This window comes from Equus asinus, chromosome 25, assembly GCF_041296235.1.
Source record: "Equus asinus isolate D_3611 breed Donkey chromosome 25, EquAss-T2T_v2, whole genome shotgun sequence".
Lineage (NCBI taxonomy): Eukaryota > Metazoa > Chordata > Mammalia > Perissodactyla > Equidae > Equus > Equus asinus.
In genome coordinates, this window is record NC_091814.1 from 27,942 (window position 1) to 35,883 (window position 7,942).

General features: G+C 49.3%; 1 long non-coding RNA gene and 1 other non-coding gene across 2 annotated transcripts; both read right to left on the reverse strand.

The window, feature by feature from the left end:
* Positions 1-735: 735 nt before the first annotated feature.
* LOC139042092 (uncharacterized) lies at positions 736-7,624 on the reverse strand. The gene is made up of 3 exons (XR_011498326.1): positions 7,518-7,624; positions 1,202-1,327; positions 736-758 (listed from the first exon to the last, which is right to left on the reverse strand). It is a non-coding gene; the product is annotated as an uncharacterized lncRNA (long non-coding RNA).
* On the reverse strand, positions 7,124-7,195 carry TRNAE-CUC (transfer RNA glutamic acid (anticodon CUC)). Its single transcript has one exon. It is a non-coding gene; the product is annotated as a tRNA-Pro (tRNA).
* Positions 7,625-7,942: the final 318 nt, after the last annotated feature.

Consider the following 7,942-nt stretch of genomic DNA (forward strand, 5'->3'; position numbering starts at 1 on the left):
AAAGGGGGTTGGTGAAAAGGAAATGGGTGGGCAAGAACTACGTCAAACCATTCACCTTTGATGGACAAGTAAACAGGCCACACCTGTTTCTAAAAATTTCTACCACATCAAGCAGATTCATCTCCTTGTCCTCCCAGACCTTCCCCAGACCTCCACTGACCAGAAATCACATCCAGATGCACAGGGTCACTGAGGCTCGTCCTGGCCCGTTTAGCACCTGTAGTCTCCACTGTCATTCTCTTGGGCCTTAAAGCTGTAACTAGGCCTGGACCTGGGTCGGGATGGGGCTCCCATTATGGAACCACTGAGTGGGGTTGTCCTCAGGGTGTGGGCCCCTAGCACTTCAAGTCTGGAATCTCCGGGCGCGTTGTTCCATGGGGGCTCAGGCTACCCTCCCAGGGACACTGAGGGACAGAGAGCAGAAAGGGATGGGAATAAATAACCTTGGAGGGACCACAGATTCCAAAGGAGTTCCCAGGGGAGACCAGAGGGCCAGAGAGTCACTACTGCAGACCCAATTAAAGATCTGTGTACTTCCAGCAGCCTCATTCCCTTTAGATCTTTGGTGGATCAATGGGAGATCGACCAAGAATCAAATCCCAGGTCCCACTGAAATGGGGAACCACCCCTGCTGAACCCAAGCCTGGTTCTTGTTTGAACAGACATTTCCTAACGGAAGTAGAGCCTCATTGTGAGGCAATAACACCACAAACCCAAGGAAACAAGAGCAAACTCACCAGATCCTCTGTCTGCAGAAGCTATAAAGAGAAGACAATGGATCAGTGTAGAGCAGGAAGGATGAGGGAACAAATGTAGCAGGGTGGGTGTGGAGAGGGAGAGGAGGTGATGTTGGGCTCCTTCTTCTAGGACCCATCTCAGAGCCTGTTTCTAGTCACGTTGTTTCCAGTTTCCAGCCTGTTTCCAGTCCTCTTATAAGTACTCATTTCTCACCTCCTCCTCACCTCAGCCCTGTCTCTCCACATGGCTACAAAGGAAACATGAATGTGTGGGGCAGGGACTGTGAGAACCTCTGAATTCCAATCTGAGGAACCAGTGGAATGGTAAGAATTCAGGGTTCTTTTTGCCCCTTTTCAATCTGTCCCCACTTCCAGGGCCCAGGGCACCTCATCACATGACCCCTGGCGCCCTCCACTGAGAAAATGACTGAAACTGCCCACATTCCACGATGACCCTCACTCACCCAGCAGCAGCAAAACAGGCAGTGGTTGAAGCAGCCACAGGTTACCAGGATGTACATTTGTAACCATTGGGATCTCCATAGTCATCCCAGAACTGGGCCTGAGTCCAGTGGCGTTTGGGAGATGAACTTAGAAAGAGGAAGGAAATTGTTACATCCTTTCATTCAGTTTCATAAGTCACCAGACTCCATTTCTGCTAATCAGTCAGTAACAAATCAGAGGAGCAGTTGAGTCTGCTTTTACAGACAAATCTTTCTTTCATGTATCACCTTGTTTGGTCCTGTGAAAACCCTGGGCAGGGTTCTTGTGCTGGTGAGGAAATTGACGAGGGGGAAACACCAGGAAGCAGAGCTGACAATGGAGCCCTTGTCTTGGGTTCTCAGTTCAGCCCTTCAGCCCACCTCCCTGTGCTGCCTCTCTGTGTCAGACAGGAAGTTTTAAATGAATTTCAACACAGGCAAGATGAAGAAACCCATTAACTGTGCAACCAATAAGAATCAATGTTAAATGACCACAGCACAGTGGAGGAGCAGTTATCTGCAGGAAAGACTCCATCAAGGAAGTCTCTAAGTACCCTGCAGGCAGGGCTATCTTTCTTTCACCTGCCTTCACCCCTGGCCCTTCTAAGCCAAAGAAAGTTTTCAAGTGTGAGAAATAATTTTTTCAGAAAGCCATAAAGTGTAAATACTACCTGGTGTGCAGAGTTCATTGACTTCCCCATCTTCCGGAGACACTGGGCCCTGGGCCCTACATGAGAGAATGTGTCTATGCTTAGGGCCAGAGATGGCCACTTCCGACCGTGACCCCAAGGCTCAGAGAGATTAATAGAACGTGTCGTGCGTCATGTTTCTTGTCTGGGCTGGCCACCTGAGGGACACCTGACTGGACTATAGAAACATCCCATCAGTGGGAACAAGAAGAAATCACTCAAAGTATCCAAATACCTGAAACCCTGAGTTAGAACCCAGATAACCTTAGGATCAAAGGGAGTAACATGCACAGAACAAACGAGAGTCTCACTGAGAGAGGACACTGTGCCCCAGACCTGAATAATCGGCACTCCCGCCTGCTGTAAACCTTTTGGGACTTGCCCAGCTGATTGTGGTGTGGATGTTGTAAGTACTGATTTGTAGCTCTCTGCCTTCTTTTCCCCACTTTATTCCCCTCACAAACAAACTCTGATTGCTTAAACAACGAAGTAGCTTCGGCAGTACCTGTCATTTCTTATCCCCTACTGTTGTGGGAAACATTTTTTGGGGTAGTCAGCAGGATCTGCACTTATGGCCTTCTGGTACAGAAATCAGAGATCATTAAAAGCTCCTATTGAGGTCCTGGGATGGGCACCCCTAGTTTTCTGCATTGGCCCAGGAATGGGGTCATAGATCAGTACTGTGTGAGGCATGGGATAATAAGCTCCCTATGTGGGAGCCTATTCATATAATGAAGGCATTGCAGACAGTAAAAGGAAAAGATGACACTGCCTTCTCGGCTAGAAGAGGGTGGTGCCTGGTACACGCCTTCCGTAGGGCCATAGAAGATTGGGACCATATTGAAAGAAAAAGTATTACTGGAGAAAGAGCTGTCTGGTTGCCAGTCTCAGCTAGCCATGATGCAATGTCAGAAGTATGTGTGAGGGGATCAAGCTAGGACCTATCAACATGTTGCCAAAAAGGCTGTGAGTCTGGCAAAGTACTATAAGCACCACCACTGCCAGGGCAAGTGAATGTAAAAAAGGTTCATATGGCAATTGCCCTGGCTGGCCCTGATTGAGACCCTGATATTAGGATGGCGACATCTGGGATGATGATGAGAATCCCTCCTCAGATGAGGAGGCTTTGCTGGGACCATCCCCTGCTAGATTTGACACCACCTAGAACAACAGGGAGGTCAGTGTGGTGAGACGTAGTAGAAGACTTTACCCAGTAAGAAATTTCCGATATCCGAATACAACTGGATTCAGGAGATGCCTATAAATTGTTCACTGTTTCCACAGAACCTACAGTGCATAGTGCTTTTAGAGGACACGGGGTGTAGTGCCCGCGATGTTCAGATGATAAGCAGCTGATGGCATTACTTTGTTATCCTTGTCTGTTCGGGGGCCCAGGACAAATATCCCACTGATGACGTGTGGCAGATGCTGATCAGCCTCGGCATACCTTGAGGATTGTTGTCAACGGATCAAGGAAGAGGCGATGAAGTGACCTTTTTTCTGGGAGTGGCGGATGCATTGGCAAATATGCCTTTTAGTGTCCAAATACGTAATCGTATCATCAAAACAGCTCCACATGCCTATAAACACCTATAAACAAGTCATTATGACACTATTGTTAAGGAAACTGATACCCTTATTTCGGTGTGGAAAAGATTTCACAATTAGGAGATTTCGGAGATTGAGCAAACGCTTCTGGGAAGTTGGCAGTCGCCAAGAGGACTTGCAAAAGCGAAAGGAAGGAATTTCTCAGAAGGATATGTTGTCAGCCCTTCTACAGGCAGGGGTTCCTAAAGAACAGGTTGATGGGGCAGAAACTAGGGATCTGTGGCGTTTGTTCAAGGAAAAGGGTTGCATGTATGAAAAGCCTCAGGAGGAATTCCACCGGAGAAAAAGGAGGTACCCCCAAGTAAACGAAAATGTAACCCCTCGGCTGACCCTCTTTTTGCTGATTTATTAGCTTGACATGAGGGCAAACCCAGCTGTACAGGAGGTTAGGGCTGCTGTTAAGGCGGATGCCCATCCTCATGGAGCTCTAACAATTTTTTTTGGAAGAATGGTTCAACAACAGTGACCGAGCATTTGGCAGGCAGGTGAATATGGGGGCAGAGGCCACCCTGATTTATGGCAATCCTATAAAATTTAGAGGTCAAAAAATTCATTACAAATTTACGGAAAGAAATTTCTGCAGTAGGCACACGTTTTGACCATACAGATAAGACAGCTACCAAAGCAAACGTATCTGGTGATGATAGTTCCAATTCCAGAATATATAATTGGCATCGACATTTTAAAGGGATTAACATCACAGTTAACAGATGGACAATATCAATTTGGGATGGCGTTCCTTGACATACTCTACCCTTTCTGTCATCATTGGATGTATTAAACACAAGGTGGAACTACCCCTGCCACCTCAGTTGTACATATGCGGCAATATAAAATTCCAGGGGGTCAAGAGGAAATTTCAGATACTATTCAAGAATATCTTAACACTAAAGTATTGATACCCATAACCACAGAATGGAATAATCCTATTTGGCATGTTAAAAAAAGTGATGGCTTCTGATACATGACAGTAGATTATTGAGAACTAAACAAGGTGACTCCTCCCTTAATTGCTGCTGTGCCTGATGTGGTCACCTTAATAGAAAAAATACAAAGACATCCTAGTGTGTGGTAAGCAGTAATTGATTTACAAATGCTTTCTTTTCTTCTCTCTTTTTTTTTTTTGGGGAAGATTAGTCCTGAGCTAACATCTGCTGCCAATCCTCCTCTTTTTGCTGAGGAAGGCTGTGGCCCTGAGCTAACATCCACGCCAATCTTCCTCCACTTTATATGTGGGACGCCTACCACAGCATGGCTTGCCAAGCAGTGCCATGTCCGCACCCAGGATCCAAACCAGCGAACCCCGGGCCGCCAAAGCAGAACGTGCGCACTTAACCGCTGAGCCACCAGGCAGCCCCAAACGCTTTCTTTTCTGCCTTACCTATTGCTAAGGCAGTTCAATGCAGTTTGCTTTCACCTGGTTGGGATGACAATATACGTTTACTAGATTGCCACAAGGATATATACATAGTCCAACTATCTGTCAGAGAGAGGTGACGGAAACACTGTCTCACACTTCAGTAGATTCAAGTACACAGTTAATACATTACACTGATGACATTTTAATTCAGGGATTAAGTCACGAAAGGGTAACTTGTGCTTTACAATCAGTGTTAGAAGTCCCTCGGGAGGAAGGATGGAAGGCAGATCCCGCCCAAATCCAAGAACTGGCACAAACTGTTACCTTCCTGGGGATAGTTTGGAATAAAGGACAGCAAGAAACTTTATCAAAAGTGAAGCAAAAGATCTTGAAGCTTTGCCCCTCCTTGAAACAAAAGGAGGCTCAAAATTTATCGGTCTGTTTGGTTTCTGGTGGCAACACATTCCACATTTAGTTAAATTTTAGCCCCCTCTATGTCAGTTACGGAAAAAATATCAATTTCAATGGGACCAGCAAGAAAAGGATGCTTTTGAAAATGCTAAGCAGGCCATACAAATGGCTTTAGATTTATGGCCAGTATGAGAGATCCGCCTGGCCTATTGAATTGCAAGTCCACACAGCAAGGAGGGTGGGTATGCAAGTGGGAGTACTTGGCAAAAACAGGATGGATAAAGGTACCTTTGGGGTTCTGGACTCGGAAGCTACTGGAGGCTGCCAAATGTTATACCCCTTTTGAGCAACAGATTATTATCATGGGTATTGGGGTTCTTGGAAAGTGAAGCACTGAGTATAGGACATATGATTATATTATGACCCCAAATACTTATTGGATCCAAGGACACCTGCATCCCACCCGAACTGAGCATGCTCAAGCTAGTGTAATTAAATGGAAATGGTATATTCAAGATAGAATGAAACCAGGGCCCAAGGGACAAGCATTGTTGCATGAACAAGTATTTGATCCCACACTCCAAGGCTCCCCAGAAATTAATAAGGAAAGCCCTCAGGAACAAGAGTCCCCCATTGGATGGGGACTACCTTTCAACAATTAACGGCAGAACAGCAACATTGCTTGGTTTACAGATGGTTCCTTTGAGTGGTAGCTGGAGCTCGGTGCTGGAAAGCGGTCACTGTCTTCGCATCCCAGAAAACTTTAGAAACCCAGGAAAGAGACTAGGTAACCAATATGCAGAGCTGTATGCAGTTTACCAAGGCCATCAAGCCAAGAGCTAGGAGGACAATGTTATTTATACACTGACTCATGGTCAGTAGTCTGGACGCCAAGATAGGATAAACATGAATGGATGCTTGGTGACGGAGAAATTTCAGGAAATGCCATTATGGCAAGACATCTGGCTGTGGAGTTCCTCAGCTGATTATTACTGTGTTCCGTGTTGATGCTCATGTGTTGCCTACCTCTACAGAACACCTATATAATCAGCATGCGGATCATCTGGCTACAACCACATCAGTCGTTACAACAGCTTCTTCTTCAGAACTGGCCAATGGGTCCACCAGAAAAGCAGTCACTTGGGAGCAGAAACTGCTTAAAGTGAGGCTTGCTGGCATTGAGTTACCTGTAACATGGGATCAGCTGAAATTGCCTCATCAATGCCCTACTTGCCAAATTCAGAATAAAAAAACAATTCCCCATCCCCAAATAGGGCAAATCAAGCATGGGCTTTATCCTGCACAAATGTTAATATACTATATCGTGGACCTTTGCCCTCATCATGGAAAGGTGCATTTGTGCTGTAGTAGATACATTTCTGGGTTTGGGTGGCCCACTCACATAGGCGGGCTACCGGATAGAGAACTCCTAAAATTTGGAATTATACAACTCCTATTTTGGCACTCCTCAGATCCAAAGTGATAACGGTACCCACTTTGAAGTCAGAGTTAGTTCAGTGTTTGGCTAACACATGATATTCAGTGGATATATTATATACCCAGCAGTCCAGAAGCTGCTGTTCTTATTGAGAAAATGAAGGGTCTCTTAAAAACCCAACTGAAATGCCTAGAGCCGGGTGGCAGGGCGAGTAACGTACGTGGAGGGTGCCAGGCGGCCTTGTCAGAGTGCCAGGACACAGGGTAAAAGCAACAAGAATGCGAACTCTGGCGTAGGCTAAAAGTGTGTGTGGTGGGGGGAGGGGTCGCGGCCGCCCGCGCACCACGCCGGGATCGGGAGGTCGGTCGGCCGGCTGGCAGAGAGGAAGAAAAAAGTTGCTTCCTGACCGGGAATCGAACCCGGGCCGCGGCGGGCCAGGCGCCGAATCCTAACCACTAGACCACCAGGGAGCGTCAGGCCTTCCGCCTTGTCTGTGCCTCCTAGCCCGGGGCCCGTAGCCCGCCCGCTCGCCGCTCCCTCGCCGCCGGCCCCTGCCTTGCGCAGGCCAGCCGCCCGCCGCCCAGGCCCGAGGCACGCGCCCTCGCGCGGCCTGCTCGCCGCGTCCTCAAAACGCTGCGCGCGCCTCCTGCCCGGACACGCACACACATGCGCCGAATGCCTCCCGCCGCCCGCCTCCGGGGGCAGGAGGCCCCGCAGCTCGGCAAAAGGTCGGCCCGCTGCGTTGGCGGGAATCGAACCCGGGTCAACTGCTTGGAAGGCAACTATGCTCACCACTATACCACCAACGCCGCACGGCCCGGACTGTCCCGAGATGCCGACCCGGGGCTCCAGCCACAGCCGACTCGCCGCCGCCGCTGCCGCCTGGCGCAGCCCTGCTCAAGCCCCGCCCGCCCACAGCGCGGCGCTGCCACCGGCCCCACCAACCGCCGCCCCGCGCCCCCAGCGTCGCGCCCGGCGCGGCAGCCCTCGTCCCGCGGGACGGACCGCCTCTGGGGGGGCGCCCTCGCTGCCATTCCACAAAGCGGACCCCGACGCCGACCGCCCCGCCAAACCCGCGGCCGGGCACACGTCCTCCACCGGCGGCTCGCCCCAGCCCTTCTCCACCGGCTGCTCGGCGAGGCAGCTTCACGCGCCAAGAGGGACCCACCCGCCCCAAAAACCACGAACGAAAAGGCAGCTGTGCAGCTGCGCGTTCG